Source organism: Protopterus annectens, chromosome 4.part0, assembly GCF_019279795.1.
Source record: "Protopterus annectens isolate FY-2018-M chromosome 4.part0, PAN1.0, whole genome shotgun sequence".
Taxonomy (NCBI): domain Eukaryota; kingdom Metazoa; phylum Chordata; order Ceratodontiformes; family Protopteridae; genus Protopterus; species Protopterus annectens.
The window spans coordinates 1,590,124,671-1,590,137,276 of NC_056733.1; the positions used below are offsets into that span (position 1 = coordinate 1,590,124,671).

Genomic DNA, 12,606 nt, shown 5'->3' on the forward strand with positions numbered 1-12,606 from the left:
CCTTCCCCATGCTTGAAATATCTCTGTAAAAACTTGAGGATGCAACTTCCATTCGTGTGGATCTGTCATATTTCTGCCTAGGTTGTCTGCCAGCATGTTTTCCTTGCCTGGCAAGTACTGTGCTTGTAGTTCGATTTGTAAGTCCAGGACCATGTTCCAAAGTGACATGGCCAGCCTGCAAAGGGGGTATGAATGGGTTCCTCCCTGTTTGTTTATGTACCACATTACTGTGGTGTTGTCCGTCCTTATCAATAGTTGACCTGGTTGCAGGAGGTCTTTGAAAGCTATAATAGCATTTATTACTGCTAGCTTTTCCTTTTGATTGATGTGTAGGTGCTTTTCTTTTTGGGACCATTTGCCCTGAATGCACCAATCTGTCATGTGTGCCCCCCAGGCGTAGTCCGAGGAGTCTGTTGTGATGACCTGATATGCTTGAGGCTTGCTGAATGGGAGACCTTTGTTTGCTTGGCATGCTTGAGCCCACCACAGAAATTCCTTTTGAAGACATGGAATTAGTGGTATTATTGTTTCCAGGCTGTGGCTGTGTTGAGACCATAGGTTTTTCAGGTACCATTGAAGTTTCCTCATATGCAGCTTTGCACATGGAATTAGTAAGATGCAAGATGCCATGAATCCCAGAGCCTGCAGGATTTTCCTTGCAGTCAGCCTGGTGCAATTTGCTAGTGTTCTGAAGTATTGAGTTAGTTGCCCCTGCGTCTCTGGCGTGAGGTAGGCCATCTGGGTGTTTGTGTCCAAGTTGGCACCCAGGAAAATTATTTTCCGAGAGGTTATTAGCCTTGATTTCTTTTTGTTGACTGTGTATCCCAGAGAATTCAACAACATTATTACATAAGCCACATGTTTCAGAAGAATGTGCTTGCTGTCTGCTTGGATCAGGCAGTCGTCCAAATAGGGGTATATTCGTATCCCTTGAAGTCTGCAGTAGGCAATTACTGATGCCAGGCATTTCGTGAATACTCTGGGCGCAGTAGATAAGCCAAAGGGCAATGCAGAGAATTGATAATGGGTTGAACCTGCAAGAAATCTGAGGTATCTTCTGCAATTTTGTCTGATTGGGACATGCAGGTATGCCTCCTTGAGGTCCAATGTTACCAGCCAAGACTCCTTGCCCAGCATGGGAAGAAGCTGCTGTAGAGTGAGCATCTTGAATTTTGGTACGAGTAGAAATGTGTTTAGGATGAATAGGTCCAAAATAGGTCTCCAATCTTTTCCCTTCCTTGGTACCAGGAATAGTCTGGAATAAAAACCTAGACCTTGTTCGTGCATAGGTACCTCTTGAATAGCTTTCATGTCTATGAGATCTGAAATTAGTCTTTATGCCTCTGCCCTTTGATTGTGTGGCAGGTTTGGCATGCCTCTCATTTTTGGAAGGGTGTGAAAATGGAATCTGTAGCCTCTGTTTATAATGTCCAGGATCCATTTGTCTTTTGTGACAATTTGCCAATTTTTTGAAAATAATGCCAGTTTTCCGCCTAATGGTGCTGCCATTTGAGTCTTGCTTGGCATGCAAAGGGGAAGTCATTGGGCTTGCTTTCTGAATGGTTGCGAGTTATCCTCACCACCTCTTTGCGTAGGAGCTTGCCATTGTCTGCCTCTAAACGATCCTTGGGTCTGCCCTCCGCCCCTCGGGCACCTGTATCTATCTCTTTGGGGTCTGTCCGTGGCTGTAAAGGACCAATTTTTGGAAGGCCAATTTCTACTGAAACGTGGTGGTTGTACCTGTAGAAAATCTTTCACTGTTTGCATTGATTTAGCCTTTTCCTCCATTTTCCTTAATACCTCTTCAGCATTAGCACTAAATAATACATCCTTTTGTAGAGGGGCATCTAGTAATTTAGCTTTGACATGATCTGGTAAGGTTTGTTCCTTGAGCCAGGCATGCCTACGTATGACTGATCCTGTAACAGCAGCTCTACATGAGGCCTCTAGAGCATCAAAACCACATTGTAAGGTATGTTTACCCACTTGTTCTGCACTATGCATCAAATCCTGCAACTCCTTCAAATCTGGTTGTTCAGGTTGTGAGATTTTACTTCTCAATTGTGATAACAAAAACTGTTGGCACTTTAGCATATGGAACTGACAGTTTAATGCCCTCATGGTTAAGGTGGCCATGGTATATACCTTTTTTTCCCCACCTTTCTAAGGATCTGGAATCTCCCTCGGAAGTTAAAGGATTTTTAGCAGTGGAGGCCTTAATTTCCTTGGGGCCCTGTGAGATAGTTTCTGGGTCAGCAGCATGGCTTTTGTATAGAAATTGGTGAGAGTCAGGAACCCTGTAGTACCTGTCAGGCTTGACTGGAGCCAAAGAATACGGGCTAAGGCAGGCCTCCGAGTACACATCATCTAGTATGTCCAAGACGGGGGGGGGGGGGTTGAGAACCCCTGATAAGAGTAATCAAATCCACAGCCATTTTAAGCATCTGTTTTTTAGGCATGGGGCCTGGAGATGGGCCCTGTGTAGCTTGTCTCAGACTGCATGGCTGCTTTAGACTTAGTGTAAGCCTTGATGGAGAAAGAAGAGGAAGGTCTGAAGACACCTTGAGAGGAGGTAGACCTGTCCACATTTTGAGATTCACCGCCAAGAGTGGCTTTGGTATCTGTAGTCGGGGTGTGGGCCGAGGAGCCTGCGACCTCGGGAACAGGAGACACCGCCAATGTAGTGTCGTCGGTAGTCAGGGGCTGCGTAGGCGCCTTGCTGAGAACCGGACCACGTGGAGTCTGCTTTGGCGTGGTGTCGGTAGAGGCCGCGGACCTCGTGCGTCGGTCCTTGTCTTTGCATTTTTTAGACAAAACTGGAGTCGGAGTATCCGACGACATAATAGTTAATTTTTTGCCAAAATAATGCTGGGCGAACTCCGCCAGACGCTTAATGGTGCGTTTGTTGAATGTAGCACAAAAGCGACAGACCGAGACCTCGTGGTCTGGGCCTAAACAAGGAATACAGAGGGAATGGAAATCCTTATGTGGTATTTGCTTCCCACATGAAATACAATTAACTTTGTCTGACATCGGTCTGAGGCAAGAAAAGTTTCCCCAACGGGGTACTTTTAGATGACTTCGGTTGCAAAATTTTTCGTAATTTCAGGAGCTGGCCGACCGGCACTTGTGAACTGCTTCTGCTTCGGGCACCGCGCGGCAAGAAAGACTGAAGAAAATGGCGTAGGCTGGTTATTTTATACCCCTGGCGCACTGACGTCAGGGAAGAAGCAACGACAACAGACGCCGGACCTAGACTTTGGAATTCGGCCGACCGAGGACCCGCCTGACGGCAGGAGAACCCATCTGTTATGACTGCAGCTGTATGCACGATGAACATCATTGCACAAATCTATGTCACTCAATGGATGGCTGGCTCACAGAAGGGAAACATGAAGTTAAGATGGGGAGTCTATCTCCACAAAGAGGTCAGTCACTAGTGGATCCCCTCAAGAGTCAGTGCTGGGGTCACTGTTTTTGGCATCTACTAGTCTGAAGTCAAGGCCAACATCAAAGGCCTCTAGCTGACCAAGTCTGCAACAGTCTGCAAACTAGGTGCAGTCACTGAATCGGGAGACAGATAACCTCAAAAAAACCCCAAGACACTAAACTGATGTGAGTGCCATGTTCTAGAATGCCATGGTCTAAAATGGCAAACAGTACCCTCCAGGAGGACTGCTCTCCCTGTAAACTACCAAACTGAAAATACACCCCTACAAGTAGACCCAATGGGAATGCAAGCAGACAGTAGCCTTGACCATTATAGGTTTACTGTAGTGAGGAAATTGTTTTATGTTGCATAACTTCTAAGCAAGGATACGGCATTCAGGTACAAGTATGTCATTGTTCCACTATGTACTCAGCTCTCAGACCACTCATGGAGTACAACATCCCCCCCCCCCTCCCGTTAGTATGCATCTGATCAGCCATGTGCAACAACTGGATTATTAACCAAGTTTCCTCACAAAAACAATACAAGGCATAAACATGTCCTACTCAGACCACCTCAAAACCTTGTTCTTTTACTCCATCTCTTACAGACTACTGACAAGCAATCAATGCCTTCCTTACAAAGCATCCTCTGATCCCATTTTGATGAACCTCTTGACAATCCATAAAGTAAATAGCATCAGAATTACCAGATATAAAACAGTGCAAGAAACTTGAGGAAGATTTTTCAGTCCATATATCTCTAGTTAATCACTGTATATTAATCAAATCAGACAACAGCAGTAGAAGTAGCGAACTTAAACTTATCTCAAGTCAAAAAAAATAAATAAAAAATATACGATTGTACAGAATTACTAAGTATTCAAAGGTAATCCAATCAAGGGTGGCAGTGTTTCCAGTTGAAAATCCTTTATTAGGTACACAGACAAGCGATCAAAGTAAAACAAAAATAGACAGTTTCCTCATAAGCTTTCTAAATATATATATACTTTTTATTGGGCAAGGGAGTGGTTTATTGTGCTGTAACACAGTGTTATTGGTACATATGTTAAATTCACATCCCTTCCACCATCAGTGTGACATTCGAGCTGGTCCTGCCCTACTTAGTAGCTATCATCATAATATAACCCTTATGTACTTTAAATAAAATTTATAATGATGTGGTACGTCTTTATTTAACCAGATTATTAAGTAGATTATTAAGTCTTTGAATTTATCCAAGACACTATACTACATGGCTGGAAATATCAATCTTAGTCCATTTGGCAATCAAAAAATATATATACATATACACTTTGCATGTAAAAAATTAATTGTAAAAATCATATATTTTCATAACCTATTAAAGACCGCTTTCGTCCTTCTAGACTTCTTCAGGTCTGTGTACAAGAACCCTAAAAACTACCTATAAAAGTATTATTGTATAATTAGTACTGTTATTACACATCATTTTGAACAAAGTGGAAAAGAGAGAACCCGAAAAAGAAAAAAATGTATGATGATAGAAACAAAATATACACAAATTACAACTGATTTAAAATGGTATTTAAAACCAATTAGTAGAATAAAAAAATAAAATAAAATCAGTTTTCTATTCTGATTAACATCTTAGGTGAAGCCCCATCCTTTGTTTATAGGAAGGCCAGGAACATTAGAAGTTTTGTTGAATTTAAACCTAGACCATATGAGAGAAACACAAAGATGTGAAACTAATTGTACATTTTGTATATTTATACAGCAAAGTGATAGTTTCTACTGCCCTTATTTAAAGAAAATCATTAAGACCAGTGCAGGGGTGACTAACACTACAAAGGTAATTTACAGGGCACAGTGCAATGAATGTGATGCATTCTATGTGGGCAAGACTGTAAATAAACTCAGAATTTCATGTCATCTGTCAGAAATCTGCTCTGGATGTAAAAATAATGCACTAGCCAAACACCTTACTCTCCCATAAAAGACACATTGGTTTTAAGTTCCAGATCACATAGTCATGGGAGATCTTGAAGGAGACATCCCGAATATTCTGGAGAAACAAACTCATGTGGCAATTAAAGCTGAACTCTTAGGAAGCCTGGACTAAACTACTACTGTTCAATTAAAAGTGTGCTGGAACTTAGAAAATTACCACATTGTTTACCTGACTAATTGTATTTTTATTCTACCAGTTGGTTTTAAATGCCATTTTAAATCAGTTGTAATTTAAGTGTATGTTTTGTTTCCATCATCATACATTTTTTATCATCATTTTTTCTTTCTGGTTCTCTTTTTTCCACTTTATACAAAATGTGTAATAAAACTAATTATACAATAATATTTTATAGATAGTTTTTAGGGTTGATGTACACAGATCTGAATATGTCTAGAAGGATGAAAGCGATCTTTGTTAATAGGTTATGAAAATAGAATGATTTTTACAATTGATTTTTTACATGCCAATTGTATATGAACATATTTAGATATATTTTTGATTGCCAAATGGACTAAGGTTGATACATTTCCAGCCATGTAGTATATTGTCTTGGATAAAATCACAAACTTAATCTGGTTAAATAAGAGTTACCACATCATTATAAATTTTATTTAAAGTACATGAGGGTTATATTATTAGGACAGCTACTAAGTAGGGCAGGACCAGCTCGAATGCCACATTGATGGGGGGGGGGGATATGAATTTAATGTGTGTATCAATAACACTGTTTTACAGCACAATAAACCACTCCCTTGCCTGACAAAGTATTTATATATTTAGAAAGCTTGTAAGGAAACTATTGCTCTATTTTTGTTTTACTTGGATTGCTTGTCTGTGTACTTAAAGGATTTTCGATTGGAAACAGACTGCCTGCCTTGCTTGGATTACTTTCGAATACTTGGCAATTCTGTATAAATATATATTTTTTTAATTAAGACGAGTTTAAGTTCGCTGCTTCTACTACTATTGTCTGATCTGATTAATATAGTGATTAACTAGAGATAGATGGACTGAAAATCTTCCAAAAAGAAATTTCTTACACTGTTTTGTTTTTGGGCCCACTATATTTATTTAGTGGGTTTTGAGACTTCGGGGATACCATGGAGATTAATTGTTTTTTAATTACCAGATATAGGGACCAAAACCTCATCTGCAACATAGACGGGACATGTTTGAGGGAAAAATGCGCGTCTCAGAGACTGCCCCCTCTCCTGAACAGGGTGCTTTCCATCCATGTGAAGTAGAGTTCTTATCTAACCCAATTCAAATGCAACTTGGACCAGTAGGTGAAGAACTGGAAATTTACTCCTGCTCTGGCACATCCATGTCTCTCACAGGCAGAATGTAAATGCCTGACCACACATCCCCAAGCTTGCATACACCTCTCAAAATAATCCCAGGGTATCAACATTTGTCAGACATTTGGGTGGCACAGCTAAGCAAAAGGCCCTCCTTGGGTCATTAACATAGCAATCATCTATGAACTTATTCATATTCTGATAGCACATTTCTATTTGGGAGGGGCTTGGAAAAAAGCACAAAAATATTATGCAATAATCAATGTTTTTCATTCTTCAACTGTTGGGTTTGGATCTGATCCTTGGATACAACTCATCTGTTTCTATTCTTCCATCTTGTGGAAAACACACTCAAGCTCCTCCCTTTCTCATAATGCCCTAGCCACCTAACATACGTCAGATCGTGTTTGCTGCCCCTTGTACCTGCGAGCAGTAAGAAATGATAAAATAACAGAATCTAGGACTCCAAGGAACAGTAGTTCCTCTAGCATCTTTCGATCCTTCCAAACGTCATACAAGGAGGATACTGGTGGTAGGGAAGTTGAGGAAGAATAAAAATGGACAACATAGATGGAACGCTACGATGAGTATATAACTTATCTGATGTTATTTTCATTCATTCCTCAACTGTTGGGACAGAGTCCCCAGCTACCTAAATCCCGGGAGGACTCTAAGCAATGATATCCCTGAGCACCGCTGAGCCAAAGGCTGATCTTCCCCATAGGGACCAGATCCAATTTGTAATGAGCAATAAAGGTATGAGGATTACCCCAAGTTGCAGCTGCACAAATATCATCCAATAAAGACCTAGACAAAAATGCTTAAGTCGCCACAGACATAGTGGAATGTGCTTTTGGTGGTTTTGGTAAAGACATGCCCAATTTGTCATAAACAAAGGTAGTACAATCAGTTAACCATTTGGTTAGAGTCACTTTAGAATCTGGTTTGCCTAATTTTGTTTCTAATAAACAATTGTTCTTATTTCCTCAAATTTTTGGTTCTATGTAGATAAAAATGTAATTCCCTGAACATCCGAAAGGTTCTCATTTATTTGAGAAACTTGGAAGGACTGGAAGGTTGATAAAGTACAGTTTTGTACCTACCATAAATGTAGATGTTCGAAAATCCACATTGCTGCAGTCCTAACACTAGGGTAGTCCGCTGTCCCAGTCGGCCCGAATACCAAAGTATAAGGCTGACGTCGGTCAGGGCGCATTAGTCTGACGTCAGGACGTCAGGGTACAAATGCGCATGACCGACGTCATATCCTCAGTCTTTTCTTGCCCCAGATGTCAGAAGACCCTAAAAAGATAAGGCCAAAACCAAAAAAAAAAAAACCAAACACTCCTGTACCAAATATATATACAATATATACAATTTACAAAAGTACAACCCCACCCACACAACCACCCCTAAACACAGAGGGGAAGGAGGGAGGGTAAATTGGACTGCAGCAATGTGGATCTTCGAACATCTACATTTATGGTAGGTACAAAACTGTACTATGTTCTTCATCCCACATTGCTGCAGTCCTAACACTTGGGTAGAATCCCAAAGCAGAGGTAAGGGAGGCTGGCAAATCATAAAGAAGCTGGAGCTGTCAACATGCCCTGCAAAATAGCCGTGGCAAAACCAGCCCTAGATTTAGAGTAGAGAGGAAGGTGGCAATGCTTAGAGAAAGTATGTACTGAACTCCAAGTAGCTGCCTCCAAAATATCCTTAGTTGCCACCCCCCTTAGAAATGCTGTTGAAGTGGCAGTAGCCCTAGTGGAATGAGGCCTAATCCCAGCTGGAATCTCCTTGCCATGATGGGAATAACAAAATGCAATGCAAAACCCAATCCACTTAGAAATAGTTTGTTTTGACACAGGCTTGCCCTGAGAACTCAAAGCAAAAGAAACAAACAACTGCTGAGACTGCCTAAAATCCTTAGTCCTGCTTAAATAATAACGCAACTGCCTGTGTACATCTAAAGTGTGCAAAATCCTTTCCCCCTGATTTTGGGGATCTGCATAAAAAGTGGGCAAATGAATAGTTTGGTTTAAAGCCACACTAGAGACCACCTTAGGCATAAAGGAAGGATTAGTACGTAATGATACCCTATCCTTATGGAAAATCAAAAAAGGCTCAACCGCCATAAGGGCCTGCAATTCAGAAACCCTTCTTGCAGAAGTAATGGCCAACAAAAAAAGCAGTCTTCCATGACAAGTATTTCAATTCAGCAGTAGCCGCAGGCTCAAAGGGTTGTAGAGTAAGTTTCTCCAACACAAAATTGAGGTCCCAAGCAGGAGTAGGAGCTCTACGGGGTCTTATATTCTTTGCCCCTCTAAGAAATTGTTTAAACAAAGGATGAGAAAACAATGGTGGGTCACAATCATAGTGAGCTGAAATTGCTGCAGCATGAATCTTAATGGAAGAGAAAGACAAACCTTTGTCCAATAACTCAGCAAGATATTGAAGAGCCACACTCAAATTAGGCTCAGAAACCTCCAAATCCTTTGCTGCACTCCAAAATAAAAATCTCTTCCATTTGTCTGCATACACTTTCCTTGTACTAGGTCTCCTGGCTTCCATAATCACATTCAAAACTTGTTGAGGAAGTTGAGACCTGCTGTGGTTCAAAACAGAATATGCCAGGCTGTTAGATGAAGAGAGTGAAGCTTGACATTGAGTAGATGACCGTCCCTCTGAGACAATAGGTGTGGAATCAAAGGTAAAGGCCATGGAGGCTTCCTTACCAGACTCCTCAGTAATGGGTACCAGTGTTGTCGAGGCCAATCTGGAGCTATTAAAATCATCCTTGGCTTGTCTTGTCTGACCTTTAGGAGTACCTTTGGGAGGAGAGGCAGAGGCGGAAAGGCGTACACATGAAGATTTTTCCAACTGAAAGAAAGAGCATCCACTTTCCAAGCTGTGTGATGAAACCTTTTCGCGCAAAACTTTGGCAGCTGGTGGTTTAGTGGAGAAGCGAACAGATCTATGTCTGGAGTTCCCCATGACACTGTCAATTTTCAAAATACATGAAGATCCAGTTTCCACTCGTGGGGATCCATGATTTGCCTGCTTAACACATCTGCTAAGGAGTTCTGTGCTCCCGGCAGAAACCTTGCCTGAAGATTTAGTTGCAAGCTGAGCGCAGTCTCCCACAAAATCATTGCTTGCCTGCATAGAGGATAAGAATGTGTTCCCCCTTGCTTGTTGATGTACCACGACAGTTGTGTTGTCTGTTAGAATCAACACCTGCCCTGGAAGAAGTAACTCCTTGAAAGCCAGTAATGCAAACTGGACTGCCAACATCTCCTTCATGTTGATATGTAGATGCTGTAGTCTGGCAGGCCACTTGTCTTGTATCCACTTTCCATTCAGATGAGCTCCCCAAGCTATGTCTGAGGCATCTGTCGTTAGAATCTGACTCGCCTCTGGCCGGGTCACAGAGAGTCCCTTGTTTAGGTGACATTCCTGAGCCCACCACAAAAATTCCTTTTGAATGCAAGGTATTATTTGAATGACAGTGTCCAAATCCTGGCAGTGCTGCGTCCATACATTTTTGAGATACCATTGCAGCTTCCTTATATGCAGTTTGGCATTGGGAAGCACCAGAATACAAGATGCCATGAACCCTAAGGCTTGAAGGACTGTCCTTGCAGTCAGCCCGGACTGAAGAGATAGGTGATGGAAGTAAAGTGAAAGATTCTTTTGTTTGTCCGGGGTTAAAAAGGCCATCTGGGTTGCTGTATTCAGTCTCACACCCAGAAAGCACATGTCTTGAGAGGGTACTAGACTGGACTTTATTTCGTTCACAGAATACCCCAGGCATCTTAGCACTGCTATCACATATTCCAAATGCTGAAAAAGGTCTTCCTTTTCTTGAGCCAGAATCAGGCAGTCGTCCAAGTAAGGATAGATTTGTATTCCTTTTAGCCTGAAGTAAGCTATCACTGGAGCCAGAACTTTTGTGAATACTCTGGGCGCAGTAGATAAGCCAAAGGGCAATGCAGAGAACTGATAATGGGAATTCCCAGCTCGAAAACGCAGATACTTTCTGCAACTTAGTCTGATAGGCACATGAAGGTAAGCCTCCTTGAGATCTAAAGTTACCATCCAATGATAACAGAACAAAACCAGGAAAAGCTCACCAGACCCGGACCAAACCAAAACGGAAGATAGCAGTTTTCAATGGATGTAGTAAAATTTAGTAAACCTGCTGTAAGATACAAGCTGGTGAACCAAACAGAGCAAATAAAAAGTCAGCTGCATAAATGTTGAATTTCTTCCAAAGATGGTAAAAAGCAGTCCAAATAGTTCCACCACAAAGCTTTTATTCACAAAACACCAAGCGCTTTCGCCTGGACAATTCCAGGCTTTTTCAAGGTTAAATTTCAAATGAGGCCACACTGCTTTTATACACTAGTTAATTGGCCAGTTGAACAATTAAGTTCATCATTAAGATGTTTCAATCTACTTTTAAAGTGCAAACGCAGTGTTGTTACTGAAATTCCTCTTATTTTAAAACAAGTGTGTTGCAGGTAAATACTAAACAAGACAAAATACCTAAACAAACATACAGTTCAAATATTGTTAAAACCTGAATCTTTTTATAAAACCATTCAAGTTAGCAATTTCTACTAAACACTCTTAGGACACAAGTTTGTCTAAACTTAAAAACTACTCATTTAAAACATCAGTAAAAATAAAAATAACAAAACTTATAACTATAAAAATTCTTAAGATATAAAATATCATATTGTTTTAGAAGGAACAGAAAAATACCCATTGTAATTGCTATTGGAATTAATTTGTTGTCCACTATACTACAAAACAATTCGTGTTAATTCATTGTGTTATTCCTAATGTTCATAATTGATTTTTATTTAAATTAATTGTATATTGTTTGTCTTTTTTTAAAAACTACTAAGTTCAAATAGCCCAACTATTCCTAAAAATTGTAAATTTATACACTTGTATATGTGAGTTGAAGGAATTTAAAGCTTGTTCCTTCTCATTTTCAGTATGCTATTAATGCTAATGCTTTCATTCATACCAGGACTCCTTGAAGCATCTAATTTAATTTGCCAGGTTAACTCTCTAGTTTCCAAATAGGTTTCCCAGTCACCTCCCCTGGGGTCATTGGTGACTCTTTCTAAGATGAAAAATTTTATACACATCTTGTCACAGATTAGAGAGTGTTTGTAGAAAGCATTAGTATTTTTCTTTCTTTCAATTTCATATGTATGTTCGTATATACGTTTTTTAAGGGTTCTAGTGGTTTTACCCACATAGAAACCATTACAAAAAGTGCAAATGCCAAGGTAAACTATACCTGTAGTATTACAATTGTAGTGGCCCAACGCTCTTAAAGTGCAATTCCTAGCAGGAATGAATATTTTATCAGCATTTAACAGGAACTTACATTGTCTACATGCCCCACATTTGAAAGTTCCATTCTTCCTATGTGGGGATGTGGTGTTGAAGGTGTTCCTTATGCTGGTATTCTGTTCTAACATTCCTTTAATATTTATGTCCCGCTTTCTAATGAAAGTTAGTGACCTTGGTAAATAGTTCTTAATGTCTTCTTGTGATGTGAGCATGGACCAAAAAGTTTGTAGTGTATTTTCAATAAAAGCAGCATCTTTAGTGTATGTGTAACTAAAACTGTTTTGTATGTCTTTATTTTCTTTGCTCCTGTTGTTGATAGCCAGAAGACCTTTACTTAACAAAGGTGGGAACTCAGAGTCTCTTTTCTTACTATCTCTTCAGTTATCATATTAATTAACTGAGGTGGGTACCCCTTTCTACTAGCATGTTAGCTAGATTTGCAGCCTCCTTCAAAAGGCTTCTAAGGTACTGCAGATTCTCGATGCTCTAATCAACTGGCTCCTTATAATT

The 12,606-nt window shown here is 40.3% G+C and overlaps 1 protein-coding gene across 1 annotated transcript in view; it reads right to left on the minus strand.

Moving 5' to 3' along the window:
* The window catches only part of FAF2 (Fas associated factor family member 2), a 2,444,504-nt gene that overhangs the window by 2,089,703 nt on the left and 342,195 nt on the right, over window positions 1-12,606 (minus strand). The gene's annotated exons all lie outside the window — the stretch shown is intronic.